The sequence below is a fragment of the Nomascus leucogenys genome, chromosome 4 (genome assembly GCF_006542625.1).
Source record: "Nomascus leucogenys isolate Asia chromosome 4, Asia_NLE_v1, whole genome shotgun sequence".
In the NCBI taxonomy this organism is placed as follows: domain Eukaryota; kingdom Metazoa; phylum Chordata; class Mammalia; order Primates; family Hylobatidae; genus Nomascus; species Nomascus leucogenys.
The window spans coordinates 93,452,521-93,468,643 of record NC_044384.1 but is presented as its reverse complement, the minus strand read 5'-3'; the positions used below and the strand labels follow the sequence as shown (position 1 = coordinate 93,468,643).

General features: G+C 47.2%; 1 protein-coding gene across 2 annotated transcripts in view; it reads left to right on the top strand.

Moving 5' to 3' along the window:
* Positions 1 to 240: 240 nt before the first annotated feature.
* Positions 241 to 16,123, top strand: part of ABHD6 (abhydrolase domain containing 6) — a 55,691-nt gene continuing 39,808 nt past the window's right edge. For both annotated transcript variants that reach the window (XM_003257231.4, XM_030811544.1), the window contains exons 1-2: positions 241 to 655; positions 12,687 to 12,751. The gene's annotated coding sequence lies outside the window, so the exon portion shown is untranslated. The remainder of the gene's footprint in view (positions 656 to 12,686; positions 12,752 to 16,123) is intronic.

Sequence of the window (16,123 nt, the reverse complement as noted above, 5' to 3'; positions counted from 1 at the left end):
CTGCCTGTCCCTTTCTCTCTGATGCCTTTCCGGGCAGAGATCCAGAGATCCTGCCTGAGTCACTTTGGCGGGTTTAATGCCCAGCCGCGCCAGGCACATAGTAGGTGCTCAGTAAGTGAGCAGTGCTGGGAAGAATTCGGGCCGGGGATGTAGAACTGTGTGTGGCTCCGCGGGCTCAGAGGCCCTCCCCGCGCCCCGCCACCGTGTGCGCTCCGGGGCGGGGCGGGGCGGGGCGGGGGCGGGACCCAGCGCTCCGGCTCCGCCCCCGGCACCTCGGCAGGCGATCTTGCTCTCGCCCTGGCTCTCCAGTGCTAGGAGACAGTTGCCGGCGTCGGGTTATGCGGGACGCTAACTGTACCCTCCGGGGTTAACGCTGTGAGCCCGCGCGCGGAGGAGCTGGGATAAGCACCCTGGAGCCCCCAAACAGAGCGCGGCCGCTGGGGGACAGCGCGCGGCGCCGGGTCGGGGCGGAGCCGGCTTTTCTGTCGGAGGACGCGAACCGGCACGCTGCGCCTTTAAGGAGTCCAGCCGGGCTGGGCGCCGGAGCTGGGAGCGGCGCGGGTAGGAGCGCGGCGGCAGGTCTGAGCCCGGGGCTAGGGACCGAGGGCCGGGGTCCAGGCACGGCGGCGGGACCCAGGCGGTTGAGGCCGGTCAGGTGAGCGGAGGCGGGCGGGCGGTGGTCCGCCCCTAGGGGGATGGGGCGCCCTGATGGCCCCGTGACCTCTCCCCCAGTGCCTCCCGGCAGCGGCACATCGAGTGGAAAGAGTCGGGGATCTGCACCTGCCTTTCCACTCCGCTCCCCGCGCGGGCGCTGCCTCCACCTCCCGCTGCCGGGATAGGTTTGAGATGCCCGAAATCCGGCGCCCCATTTCCTGGGTCCAGGCTGCCAGCCTCTTGAAGCCGGGGGACAGAGTGAGGACGGGTCGGGACCTGCACCCTGTTTCTACTCCGCCTCCCCACCCCCTGCGCCCGCAGCAGCCCTGAGGCGCCCCTCGCAGTGCCGAGAGGATTTTGGGGCTCCTGCAGCCCCGTTTCCCCCATTTCCTGGAGAAGGACTGCAGCTCGCCCACCCAGATAGCATCTTGCCCCGTGTCACGCGCCTCCTCCGCGCCGTCCCCAAGATCTCTCTCCGCTAATCCCCTCCCCCAGCAGCCTTTCAGCTTCCCTTTCCCCAGCCTGCCCCGGCTCCCGTGCCCTTGCGCCCCCTCCGAAACCCTTGAATCAGGATGCTGTCCAGCCAGGTACCCGCCGGCAACCTGCGGTCCCCCGCCTACAGCGACACAGGCTTCCCGGCTGCCTTAGAAATGCGGATTGTGTAACGCCGGCTACAGGGCAGTGCACGTGCAGGGTTTGCGCCCCTGAGCCCACAGCGAGGCCAGGTGACAGAGTGATGCATGGGGGAGTGGGGGAGGAGGAGGATGCCAGAGGGTCTAGATACTGTGCATGCAGGGAATATGTATTTTGAGCCCTTTGTATGCCCCAGGAGCTGGGGGTTAGGAAGAGGAAATAAAGGGGGGTCTTACTCCGGCTGGGACCTGGAAGCCCGAATTTATCTCTCCGCTCCCCTCCCTGCTGCTCCCACCTGCTCAGAAATTCCTAGTGGCTCCACCTGGCTAAGAGTTTAAAGTAGTTTATAATGAATAATAGCTGACATAGAATAAGCAAATCTTGTGTCCTAAGCCCCTTAAAAGAATTACCTGCCATACTTTCCCCAACAGCCCCTTGAGGTAGGTACCTCCGCTGTGCCCATTCCTGAGAGCAGGAATATGACGCTTCCAGAGGTGGTCCCTTCCCAAGACACGAAGTGAGTCTGGCCTCAGAACCACCCCCTCCCCCCAACCCCCCAACCCGACCTCGAACCACTAGACTTTTTACCCAATTTCAACAAATTCTTATCAAGAACATTGTTATAATATAGGAAATTAGAAATAAGAGAAATTAATCACCTGTGTTTCTAGCACCAATTTGTTTTTCTAAAATTTGGTTCTCAGACCAGCAAGGGCCTCTCAGCTTCTGGTAATAGTACCCACTTTAGAGGGTAGTGGCAATATTTAGATAAAATAATGCACAGGGCCCAGCATGTATTAAGCACTCAGAAAGCAGCAGCTGTTATTATGAAGAGTGGTAGTTGACCACTACCTTGAATTACTGGAAAAAAATAATTAATAAATGGCTCACACTGACTCTGCAGAAATTAACCATTTTGTGTGCTCAGAAAGGCCTATGAGACTTTCTCTATTTTCATCTTTTTATTATTTTTATTATTTTGCCTTTTTCAACACATTCTGTGGCTTTCTTCAGCTCCAAATTATCCATTGTCTTTGTAGTTAGAGATAGAATTGCCCTTCTGGTTTTTTTTAGTTTTTAAAATGTGTGACCTTTGAGTTCTGTGAGCATCTGCAAACCTAGAATAAAAGATGGGAATGCAGTTTGTGCAACTGGGAAGTAATTCTGAAACTTGATATGAGAAAAAAATTGTCCTTAGAGGTGATCCTGGTTTGCAGTATGTGTTGGGTGAGGTCTATCCTGGGGGCAAGAAGTTAGACTCAAAGATTATCTTTGGGTTTGGAGGGAAGAAAGGCAAGCATGAATGTTTTGTCTGGGTGTGGTGGGCTCACACCTCAAAGCGGCCAGCACTTTGAGAGGCCAAGGCAAGAGGATCACTTGAACCTAGGAGTTCAAGACTAGCCCGGGCAACATGGTGAAACCCCATCTCTACCAAAAAAAAAAAAAAATTAGCTGGGAGTGGTGTTGCGCACCTGTAGTCCCAGCTACTTGGGAGGCTGAGGTGGGAGGATTGCTTGAGCCTGGGAGGTCGAGGCTGCAGTGAGCTGAGATTGCTCCACTGCACTCCAGCCTAGGTGACAAAGTAAGACCCAGTCTCAAAAAAAAAAAGAATGAGTGTTTATACTAGTAGGCTAGCAGGCAGCTAAGAGTGGAAATCAGCTTCACTATGTCATATTCTTTAAAAAAATTTTTTTTTTTAGAGATGAAGTCTCACTATGTTTCCTACTTAGGCTGGTCTGGAACTCTTGAGCTCAAGTGATTCTTCCACCTTAGCCTCCCAAGTAGCTGGAACTGCAGGTGTGCACCACCACACCTGGCACGCTGTGTCATACTTTTTATGAAACTCCTGGTTATTTTGGTGATTAGATCAATTATTACCGTGATGAGTGTTCAAAAGAAAAGAGGCAAGGACATCCCCATCAAAGCTAAATATTTGGAAGATGCCAGGAAGCTAGTTCTGCAAGTCGAAAAAAAATACATTTAAAAATTTCTCCTATTTGAGTCTTAAAAAAAATTTTTTTTAAGAGACAGGGTCTCACTCTGTTACCCATGCTGGAGTGCAGTGGAGCAATCTTAGCTCACTGTAACTTTGAACTCCTGGGCTCAAGCAATCCTGCTACCTCAGCCTTCTAAGTAACTGGGGCTACAGGTGTGCACCACCAAACCTGGGTAATTTTTTTTTTTTTTTTTGAGACGGAGTCTTGCTCTGTCGCCCAGACTGGAGTGCAGTGGCGCGATCTCGACTCACCGCAACCTCCGCTTCCCAGGTTCAAGCAATTCTTCTGCCTCAGCCTCCAGAGTAGCTGGGATTAGAGGTGTGCACAAGCACGCCTGGCTAATTTTGTATTTTTAGTAGAGACGGGGTTTCTCCATGTTTGTCAGGCTGGTCTCGAACTCCCCACCTCAGGTGATCTGCCCGCCTCTACCTCCCAAAGTGCTGGGATTGCAGATGTGAGCCACTGTGCCCGGCCAAACCTGGATAATTTTTAAATTTTTTTATTATTGTTGGTTGTCACAACTTGTAGGTAACATCAAGTGGGTAGAGGCCAGGGATGCTGCTAAACATCCTACAATGCACAGGACAGTGCCACAACAAAGAATTATATGGCCTCCAATGTCACTTGTGCCACAGTTGAGAAACTGAAACCGGACATGATTTTCACAACGTTAAAGTCCTTTCTGACCTCGCATGTAGTTGCCTCTTCCAAGAAGATCAAGGTATTCTCCTAAACCAGACCCTCAGAAACCCTCTGGATCCTATTTGACGCTTCCCAATCCTAGAGGCCACTTAGGGTGTTGCTGCCTGTGGCTGGATGGGTTTGGGGTCTGTCATGAGCTTCTGTGTGGCTCTCTGGTGCTGTACCAAGGAAACTGCTGATTCAGGGGAGCAGGACAGCACTCAGGAGGTGTGGGCAGAGGTTCTTACACTGCTGCAGGTTGGGATCCTCTTCTTTTTAAGTAATATATTAACAGTAGCCTTTGCTCTTAGGCATTTTTCCAGAAGCTGTGGCTGTTTGGCTGTTGGCATTGGGTGTTTGCCTTGTGATATACCCAGAAAAGGATCAGACCTTACATATGATGAAGTCTGGGGATGGGACTGGATTCTAAGAGTGTAAAGATGGCAACACAGACCCTGCCCAGAGGCCACTCAGGCATCTCAATAGGCCTGAACAGTGGCCATGCAGGGTGGTGGAGGTATGGCAGGGCTGCCTAACTCTGCCTGTGAAGTCAGGCAAGATCCCAGCAGTGCAGAGTGAATGCTTAGTATTTGCCTGTCACTGCTTTGAACAGTTTCCTTGCATTATCCCATTTCATCCCCACACTGAGGTAGAATTCTAAGAGGTTAGGTCACTTGCTGCAGTCACATGGCAAACATATGACCAGAACAGAGTCACAGTGGTCAATGGCAGAGCAGAAATTTGAACCCAGGTTGTTGAGCTGTAAAACTGAACTGTCAGGAGCATTTACAGAGAGGGGCAGTGCTTTAATAGCCAAGACTTTTAGGATGGGCTGGTGCTCGCCAGGCAAGAGGGAGAATAGGTGTGCCAGGGAGAGAGGAGCAGGTGTGTCAAAGTCCTGGAGGTGTGGGAGAACACGGCATGTCTGGGGGTTGCAGATCATTATGGGAAGGGATGGAGGGCAGGCAATAGGCAGGTGATAGAAGATGACTCTTGAGAGATGGGCAGACACCAAATCCTAAGTGGCCTTCAACATCATGCTGAGAGCCACTGCCAACCACCAGTGAATTAGCAGAGAGGAAGAGAAAGCTGTGTGACATTCAGCAGCTTGCTTAACTTCTCTAGGACCAGCTGGCCCATCCAAACTAAAACCTCTAAAACTGTACTGCTCTGACGAATGTTTCTTTCATTTGTTGCCATGTGAGCAGAGTGAAGGAATGGCCTGCGTTGACACTGGTGGGGTAGCCCTGTTGCTTCATGACTTCTCCCCCAAGGCTATGTGATGGGTGCAGGGAGTGGTTTCTTCTCAGCCAGCAGTTGGTTTTGTTTCAGCTTTCCAGCTTATCATTTGGCATTGACCAAGTGTCCGCCAAGGGCAAGGCACAGTGGATGCTAAGTATTGTGACAGAGGCAAAGATGTGGTCAGACTTGTTTTTGAGGAGCTTGCAGCCTAGTGGAGGGTCCAGCCAGTGTTCTTCTTCTTATTATTATTATTATACTTTAAGTTCTAGGGTACATGTGCACAACATGCAGGTCTGTTACATATGTATACGTGTGCCATGTTGGTTTGCTGCACCCGTTAACTCGTCATTTACATTAGGTATTTCTCCTAGTGCTATCCCTCCCCCATCCGCCTGCCCCACGACAGGCCCCGGTGTGTAATGTTCCCCACCCTGTGTCCAAGTGTTCTCATTGTTCATTTCCCACCTATGAGTGAGAACGTGCAGTGTTTGGTTTTCTGTCCTTGGAATAGTTTGCTCAGAATGATGGTTTCCAGCTTCATCCATGTCCCTACAAAGGACATGAACTCATCCTTTTTTATGGCTGCATAGTATTCCATGGTGTATATGTGCCACATTTTCTTAATCCAGTCTATCATTGATGGACATTTGGGTTGGTTCCAAGTCTTTGCTATTGTGAATAGTGCTGCAATAAACATATGTGTTCATGTGTCTTTATAGTAGCATGATTTATAATCCTTTGGGTATATACCCAGTAATGAGATTGCTGGGTCAAATGGTATTTCTAGTTCTCAGTCCTTGAGGAATCACCACACCGTCTTCCACAATGGTTGAACTAGTTTACAGTCCCGCCCAGCCAGTGTTCTTATCACAAGATACAAATCTCAAGTGTCTTGAGAGGGAAGTGTTCATACCAAATACTCTGGGGCATGGAGGATGAAATAGAGGTTACTGGGGGTTGAGGAAAGTCTAAGTGAAGGAGATAACGTCTAGCTCCACCAGAAAGATTTTTTAAAGGAGAACTGGGGGTAGACAGAGGATGTCTTACAGGTAGAGAGTGGAGAAAATAGAGAAAAAAAACAGAAAGCCAGTGCAGGTATAGTCATGAGACAGTCAGATTAAGTGTATCTAGTATCTGATTCTCCACAGTTTCCAGATTGTGGATGGGAAGCAGAAGTTTTCTTTTCTTTCTTTTTCGAGACAGAGTCTCACTCTGTTGCCCAGGCTGGAGTGCAGTGGCACGAACTTGGCTCACTGCAGCCTCTGCCTCCTGAGTTCAAGGGATTCTCATGCCTCAGCTTCCTTTGTAGCTGGGACTACAGGTGTGTGCCACCACGCCTGGCTAATTTTTTTGTATTTTTAGTTAGAGACAGGGTTTCACCATGTTGTCCAGGCTGGTCTCAAACCTCAAGTGATCCGCCTGCCTTGGCCTCCCAAAGTGCTGGGATTACAGGCGTGAGCCACCGTGCCTGGCTGGGAAGCAGAAGTTTTCATAACAGGAAAATATTCATTAATGGACTTGCCATGTGCAAAATTGGGTCCTACTTCATCATCTCTCCCTCTGTTTTCAACCCTGGTTGTCAGCCAGGCTCCAGGAGCATCCATATTTTGGCTCTGGGTCTCTGCCTGGTCGTCAGATGTTTTGCAAATATAAACAATGGAAAGTAAAATTGCAACTCTTGAGAGAGGCAATATCTCATGAAATCAAAGCCAGTGATGTTAGAGAACCGCTTGGATGATGTGTCAAAGCAATAATAGGATCTGGCAATGTGAGATCTGCCAACAATTGATAAAGAGAAGGGATGAACCCCCCTTTAGGGGAGAGACTTGAAAATCAAAGAATTGAGAGGCCCTTGAGAAATCAGTAAGGCCATAAGATATTTTTGCAAAAATGGCTTCTTTATGATAGCACAGTGATGACCAAATGTTAATTAGAAGGACTTATCATACTGTAAAACAGTCTACACAAAATGAAGTCTTTGTTCTAAGAATTCACACAGGGCTGAGCATGGTGGCTCATGCCTGTAATCCCCCCACTTTGGGAGGGCAAGGCAGGAGGATTGCTTGAGGCCAGGGGTTTGAGAACAGCCTGGGTAACATAGAGAGACCCCATCTCTGCAAAAAATGAAAATTTAGCTGGGCGTGGTGGTGCATGCCTGTGGTCCCAGCTGCTGAGGATGCTGAGGTGGAAGGATCACTTGGGCCCAGGAGGTCGAGGCTGCAGTGCGCCACTACAGTCTAGCCTGGGCAACAGAGCAAGACCCTGTCTCAAATTAAAAAAAAAAGCAAAAAAAAGCACAGAAGTGTAATTGTTACCTAAATTTTGCTTAGTATTTACTATTGCTTTTAAAATAGATAGATTTGTTTTTTGTTTTATTTATTTAGATAAAGTACTGAACAAAACTGTATTTTACTCTTAACTATGAAATTCTGAGTGTGGCTTTACCATATATCCTTTTTTCTGGTGTTTATCTTCCTGGGCCACTGAGATCTCTGGGGAGGAGATTCTGGCTAGAAAGAAGATGCGGATCAGTGCACAAGGACCCTGAATGCTAGACTTTGTGCTGGGAGTGGGAAGTCTTGTCCTGCCAAAGCCTGCCAGTGTTTATTAACAGGGCTCATTTCTTTGTTTAACATCAACTTTGTTCCTGCAGTTGGAAAGTACTGTAGACCAACTTCACCTCCTTTTGTTTTGTTTTGTTTTGAGACGGAGTCTCGCTCTGTCACCCAGGCTGGAGTGCAATGGCTCGATCTCAGCTCATCGTAACCTCTGCCTCCCAGGTTCAAGCGATTCTCCTGCCTCAGCCTCCTGAGTAGCTGAGATTACTGAGATGCCTGCTACCATACCTGGCTAATTTTGTATTTTTAGTAGAGACAGGATTTCACCATGTTGGCCAGGCTGGTCTCGAACTCCTGACCTCAGGTAATCCACCCACCTAGGCCTCCCAAAGTGCTGGGATTACAGCCCTGAGCCACTGCATCTGGCCACTTCACCTCATTTAGAAAGTCAAAACCCCGGGCTGGGCACAGTGGCTCACACCTGTAATCCCAGCACTTTGGAAGGCCGAGACAGGCAGATCACTTGAGGCCAGCAGTTCGAGACCAGCCTGGCCAACATGGCAAAACCCTGTCTCTACTAAAAATACAAAAATTAGCCAGGTGCGATGGTGCATGCCTGTAGTCCCAGCTACTTGGGGAGACTGAGGCACAAGAATTGCTTGAACCCTGGAGGCAGAGGTTGCAGTGAACTGAGATTGTGCCACTGCACTCTAGCCTGGGCAACAGAGGGAGACCCCGTCTCAAAAAAAAGAAAGAAGGAAGGAAGGAAGCAAGGAAGGAAGGAGAGAGAAAAAGAGAGAAAGAGAGAGAGAAAGAAAGAAAAGAAAGAAAGAAAGAAAGAAAGAAAGAAAGAAAGAAAGAAAAAAAAAAAAGAAAGGCAAAACCTTCTTTGATCTCCCTGCTTTTCCTCTTATTTAAAAGTGCAAGTTTGGCCAACAGGAGAATGTTTTGGGTGCTGAGGTTCTATTTTTGCCATCTGCTATGTAGCACACCAATAGAGGGCTATTTTAATTCCTTTCAGCCATGTGGCAAATAGTCACTTACATGATGCTCTTTCTAGCACTTTACCTTTGAGGGGTGACCTGGCTGATGACAGTGTGTGTATTCATGCTAATTCAGTGAGAAACGTTCAAATCAAAGCCTGTTGTGGGCTCCACTAGAGCCTGAAGACTTTGGGCTCCTTAAAGGTAAAGGGTCAAGTGGCTTTTGGCTCCTGTTTTATCCAGCAGGAGACTGGCTTGTGTTTCTGTAGGGTTGTCTTGTTTTAAACATGATTTCAAGCAGGCGCTTATTCCAGACTATCACCACAGCCCACATCCTGACCAAAGAGGCTGATGTTGCCAGGTCAGTGCATGTGTGACATGTTTCATCACCTTGCTTCTTGGCCAGTGTGATTTGTTAAAAGCTGTACCACAGGATACACACCCCCACTGCCTTCCAACTGAGCCTCGGACTGATCTACCTGCCTGTCCCTCCTCTGCCTGTCACTTCTCTAGAGGATCAGGTAGCACGGCTTTCTGGTTCTCTCTGATCCTCCACCCACAGGACCAGCCTGGCTGGGCTGAATTCTCTTTCCCACAGTGCTGCCCAGGTGGCCAAAGCAGGGAGGGGACTGTGGGCTGGGCTGGTTCTTGAATGAGAACCCCCATGAGGAACCAGTTGTCAGAGTTTTGGTGCAAAGCAGGAGAGAGTGAACCATCTAATCAGTACCTCTCCCAGAACCACAAAGGAGATAAGAATTTGTGGTTTATGGATGGTCGTGTGTTTCCAGGATAGAATGATAAGAACGTTTATCACTTGAAAAATTTAAATTCCTATCTTCTATCTTAGAGTACTGGACTTTGAGTCTTAAGGACTAAAGTTCCTGCCATGCAGGCATAACCTTTGGACAGTCACATGGGCAGTAGTCCCCCAGTCATTGAATGTTAATAGAGTGGGCTGCTAGGCTGCATAGCATGTGTGGAGATGGAGGGAGTTTCATCCTCCATCCTTCCAGCATTCACATTTGTATTTCTTTCCTCATAATGGGAAACAGTTAATATTTGGTTGCTGTCTCTAATGGGCCTTTTTTTTTTTGAGACAGAGTCTTACTCTGTCACCCAGGCTGGAGTGCAGTGGCCTGATCTTGGCTCACTGCAACCTCCGCCTCCCGGGTTCAAGGGATTCTAGCTGGGACTACAGGCATGCACCACCACCCCTGGCTAATATTTGTATTTTTAGTAGAGATGGGGTCTTGCTATGTTGCCCAGGCTTGTCTCTAACTCCTGGGCTCAAAGTGATCCTCCTGCTTCAGCCTCCCAAGGTGCTGGGATTACAGGTGTGAGCCACAGTGCCTGGCCTCTTGAACTAGTGTAGAGTCTGGGACTGGCCAGTAGAACTTTTGTGATAAGGGAAATGTTCTATATTTCTGCTGTCCAATATGATAACCACAAACTAGTGGCTGTTGAGCATTTGACATGTGGCTAGTGCAGCTGAGGATCCGAATTTTAAATTTCATTTAATTTAATTTTAAGCAGCCACATGTGACTAGTGGCTACCATATTGGACAATACAGATGGACTACTTTATTTGAGGAGTTTATATTGTAGTTATTTTTTGTTTTTTTGTTTTTTTGTTTTTTGTTTGTTTTTGAGAGAGAGTCTCGCTCTGTCACCCAGGCTGCAGTACAATGGCACAGTCTCGGCTCATTGCAACCTCCACCTCCCGGTCAAGCAATCCTTGTGCCTCAGCCTCCTGAGTTGCTGGGACTACAGGCACACACCACCACACCTGGCTAATTTTTGTATTTTTAGTAGAGTCAGGGTTTTACCATGTCGGCCAGGCTGGTCTCGAACTACTGGCCTCAAGTGGTCTGCCCACCTTGGCTTCCCAAAGTCCTGGGATTATAGGCGTGAGCCACAGTGCCCAGCCTATATTGTAGTTTTTCATTAAATATGTACATAGTAGCACTTCAAAAGGGACAGAAGGTATCAGTGAAAAGTCTACCTCTCATTTCTGTCTCCAGCCCTGCAGTTTCCCTTCCCAGTGCTAACCATAATCATGGCCAATTTCTTTTGTGTCCATTCAGAAGGATTTCCCACGTACATAAGCATAACAAATATATTTTCTCTCTCACTCTCTGTTTTTCAATGTTAGGGTATTACTCTTATCCACTGTCTTCTGTTCCATGCTTTTTTGAGTTAATGTACCTTGGAGGTCATTACCCATAGGGACAAATAGGACTGTCTCATTATTTAAATGGTTTATATTTAATTTCTATTTGTATTTAGTGGCTACATGTGTTTCTTTGCAAAGCTGTATCATCATTTACTTAACTATAAGTTCACTATATGTAAGCATGTAAATTATTTCCAATCTTTTGCCATTATGAATACTATTGTAATACTCTTACACAAACATTTTCACACATAATCAGGCATAAACATAGATAAATTCCTAGAAGAAAAGATCATAGCCAGGCATGGTGGCTCACCCTGTAATCCCAGCACTTTGGGAGGCCGAGGCAGGCAGATCACCTGAGGTTGGGAGTTCGAAGACCAGCCTGACCAACATGGAGAAACCCCGTCTCTACTAAAAATACAAAATTAGCTGGGCGTGGTGGCACATGCCTGTAATCCCAGCTACTCAGGAGGCTGAGGCAGGAGAATCGCTTGAACCCGGGAGGCGGAGGTTGCGGTGAGCTGAGATCGCGGCATTGCACTCCAGCCTGGACAACAAGAGCGAAACTCTATCTCAAAAAAAAAAAAAAAAAAAGAGAGAGAGAGAGATGATCATTAGGTCAAGGATATGTGCATTTTACATAGCCACAGATTTTGCCAAATTGCAATCTGTAGAGTTTGCTGATGAGAATGCAAACTGGTACATTATAGGAGCGCATCTATTTTTCCATAGCCTCAGCAGCACAGTCTGTATTAAACCTCTTGTTCTTTGCCAGTGCAATAAAGATCACCATCACCCTGTAGATTTAATTTGCATATCTCTTATTACAAATGAGATTGAGCATCTTTTTATATGTTTAAGAGTCATTTGTATTTCCCTTCTGGTAAATTATCTGTTCAGGTCATTTGCTCATTTTTCTATTAGATTTTGTTGTTGTTGGTCTTGATTTGTAGGAACCCTTTATACATTAAGGAAATTACTATGTTGTCTCTATTATGTATTTACAAATTTTAATCTTATTTATGGTATCTCTTTCCATGTGGAGATTTAAAAACTTTTTTATGCAACTAATACTCTTTGTTATGGCCTCTGGATGTTAGACATTACTTAGAAAGCCCTTTCCTATGGAGATACTTTTTAAATAGAATTCTCATGTTTCCTCCTAGAACTTTGATGGTTTTATTTTTTATGTTTAACTCTTTGATTCATCTGAACCAATTCAGGGGTTTTGCTGATTTCATTTCCTTTGCTCATCTCATTCTCTTGCTGCTGAGCAGTTTGTAGTGCCTCCCTGCTTCTGCCCAACCCAGTTTTGGAGCGGTGCAGCCCCGCTGACAGTACCAGTGCCATCACTCTGGTAACAATGTTATCCTCACTTGCCCATTGGTTGCTGCCTTGCTTCCATTCCTTTCTGAACACGCTGTTTAGGTAAGCCCTAACCCCGATGGAGGAAAGCTTTAACTATCGTTCCAGGCTTGACTACTCACCAGATTTCTTCTTTGACCTCTGTCAATTCTTCCTAGTCCTGGCTCATTATCTGAGATGCCCTGCCCTTTGTGCACGTTTGCCTTATTGCCTCACTGGGGGAGGTGACCTGAACAAGAGGCATAGTATAAAGCCATAAGCTGTTTGTACTTTGCCTGTGCTGAGGAAGAGAGCGCTCCACCTTCACTGAAGCCAGCAATTTGGCCGGCTGTTAGCACTTCATTCATATTCCCTAGCATGAGTTAATGCTTTGTCATTTTATTTCTTGTGATTCCAGAATCTCATTCTCAGCTTCTGCCAGAGCCAGTAGCAGTTGGGAAAGAAGGCTGTGCTCTTTGAAGAGTGAGTATGGATTTTAACCACCATAGATTTCCCCCAAAAGGCAGCCTTTAATTAGACTGGGACTGCTGTTACTGTAAGCCCTGCTTCCAAGCCCTCTGCAGGCCAAGGTGTGCTGCATGATTTCTCTGATCAGTAGGTCTGGTGGGAAGGGATTTGGCATCTGAAGGTTTTCAAAGCTCTGATGCACACCCTAAAAGCCCCCTGCAAATAGTTCTGAAAGACTATGCGGGGAACCTGGCTCTGAATTTGAAGGGAGTCTGGAATGCATGGGCTCATGGGCCCCAGTGCTTTCCTGAAAAGGGGACACTTGAACAGGCCCTGAAGGCAGGGAAGAGTTCATCAGGCAGCCCAGACGTGGGAGTGCTCCACACCAAGGGGTCAGCAGGAAGGAAGACAGAATGAAGCTGTATGGGGCTTGCATGGGGGCTGGGAGCTGGTTATTTGGAGTGCAGGCAAAGACGTGGGAGTCAGGACTGGGAAGCTGAGCTGGGACCACATGGGGCGGTCAGAGTTCACATTTTATTTGGTGGACATGAGACCAGCACAGCCTGATCCCTGGTGTGAATTGAGAAGATTCCTCTGGCAGCTGGTGGTGGTGAGACTATGGGGCGTGAAAGAATAGCCTTTACAGAAACAGGAGGGAGAGGAAGAGAGGATCTGGACCCAGTGTGGTGGCGGAGGGGAGCTGCGGTCTGACTCATACAAATTCCTACACCTGGTGACAATTTTTCTTTTTACCTTACATTCCTAGTAAATGTTGAACCCAACTGGGATTGGGTTTTTAGGGGTTAGTTTTTAGGGGTGTAAGTCCCCTAAGGCTGTGCTGTCTAATATGGTAGTTCTTATCCACATGTAGCTGTTGAGCACTTGAAGTGTGGCTGGTGTGGCTGAGGAACTGAAGTTTGAATTTTCTTTGGCTTTAATCAATTTAAGTTTAAATTGCCATATATCAGGCAGTGTAGTTTGTTTAGACTTGGACAAGTTGACTCCAGTGCTGGTGCCTCTTCACCTTTGCCTAACAGGAGTGGTGAGCAAGTAGGAGAATGAAAGATGCATTGGCATCTAGGTTAGACTGATGCAATTACTGTCAGCAGAAATCAGTAAGTCGTCTAGGTGTAGCGGCTTGCGCCTGTAATCCCAGCACTTTGGGAGGCCAAGGCGGGGGGATCACCTGAGGTCAGGAGTTCGAGACCAGCCCAACATGGTGAAACCCTGTCTCTACTGAAAAGACAAAAATTAGCTAGGCATGGTGGCAGATGCCTGTAATCCCAGCTACTCAGGAGGCTGAGACAGGAGAAGCGCTTGAACCCAGGAGGCGGAGGTTGCAGTGAGCCAAGGTTGTACCACTACACTCCAGCCTGGCTGACAGAGCGAGACTCCGTCTCAAAAAAAAAAAGAAAGAAAAAAAGACAGAAATCAGTAAGTCAGGAGAAGCAAGGAGAGATGTGTCAATGAGATTCTATGAAAGTGTTATACGTTGTTTATTCTTGGATTTTACTTTATACCCTGAAGACTAAGATATTGGAACTCAAGATCCCAGTTTTCAAAATCAGTGAGAACATTAAAGAAAATTGTGAGATATGCCTTACTCCTAACCCCAGATTAAACTTCATTTCCCTGATGCAATGTTTATCTGGATCCACTGACATGTCCCCTATCCAATTAATCTTTGCCACTGCGTTCAGACATAAGGGCCCCCAAATGCACAGCTTGGGTGTTAAGCAGTGGCAGAGGATCCTGAGCCTGGGATGTGAGAGTATGTTTTCCCTGGTGCCAGCATGGCCAGCTCTCCTTCCTGGCATTGCCTGCTTCACACTGTGCTGCTGTGTCTTTAACCCTGGGGTGCCTCACTTTACACGATAAATAGATAAAATGTAGTGTTTTTCTTTTTCAGTGTATTCAGTCAGGCGATAAACATGATCAAGCACCAGGTCTTTGCCAGGTGATGCTTTAGGTTCTGGGAACTCTAATAGGAAAGAATATTCTTGTGGGAGCGAGCCAAATCCTACTTTTTAATTGCCTGGCATAATTCCAGAAATGTTTAAGTCACCAAAGTAAGAAAGAACAGACGTGACTATTTGAATGTTCTCATTAAATAGATGAGGAAGCCAAGATCTCCCAGCTGATGTGTGGAAGAGCCATGTTGGAGAGGGCCAGCTGCCACACTGGTGCCCCCAGCCTGGTGCCATCCATCGCACGAGTTTGGCCCTCAGTGGCAGCCATTCATGGATGAGCATCACGATTTTTGCTATATTCATGTGTCACCTACTAAGCATTTCTCTTTAAATTGACTCCTTGTTTTTTTTTTTTTTGAAACGATCTCCCTCTGTCACCTAGGCTGGAGTGAGTGGCACACTCTTAGCTCACTGAAACCTCAGCCTCCAGGCTCAAGTAATCATCCCACCTCAGCCTCCTGAGTAGCTGATACTACAGGCGCATGCCACCATGCCTGGCTAATTTTTGTATTTTTTGTAAAGATGGGGCCTCTCCTTGTTGCCCAGGCCGGTCTCAAACTCCTCTGCTGAAGCAATCTGCCCGTCTCAGCCTCCCAAAATGCTGGGATTACAGGCATGAGCCACCACGCCCAGCCTAGAGAGCTGTTTAACACCACCACACTGAGAGTTTCTCTTTGACCCAAGCAGGACCGAAAAGAACTGAAAAGAGATGACTTTCCTAGTATATATGTTGTTATCTGATGCTGTGTACCCCTGAAACATTCTTTAGTACTCTCCTACTCACTAAAGTCATCTTGCAAACTCTCAGTTGTATGGGTCTCATGCTTTGGGAAACTCAAGTTACACTTCTTGGTTGATCTCCGATTTTTGGCCATTGGCAGTTCCTGGTTCATAATGCTTCAGTTTTTTCTGCCTCCAGCCTCTCCCCTGGGTCCATAGAGTATTCTAGAAATAAACACCAGCATGGCAGGGGAGCTGTCTTTTTAAAGGAAAGCTGAAGCAAGTCTTTTGTAAAATGAAGGATGTTGTAGAGATAGGAATAAATTGCCTATCCTTTATCTGTACAGAAAACTCAAAATTGTGGTTTCTTCAACTAAGGTCTGGATTTATTTGACCTTGTCAGGGAGAGTGTGCACGGTTTTCTGTAATAAGTCCAAAGCTTACTAAATCGATCATGTTCTACAAAAGCTGCTTATGGAAGACTTTATTCTGCTGTTAAATAGAAGATGGAGCCAGATGCAACCTTCGCTGAAACTGACTGGCATTGTGGCAGGCACCGACAGAGCAGAGAGGGGTTTTTTTGATGATTATGCCTTCATTTCAGGGCTATCATCTCCAGTGTCAGAGTCTATGATATATATGGCTTTGAGCATAAACTGTTCTAATTCCTAGTCCAAAGGACTCCCTGCTGCTCAGT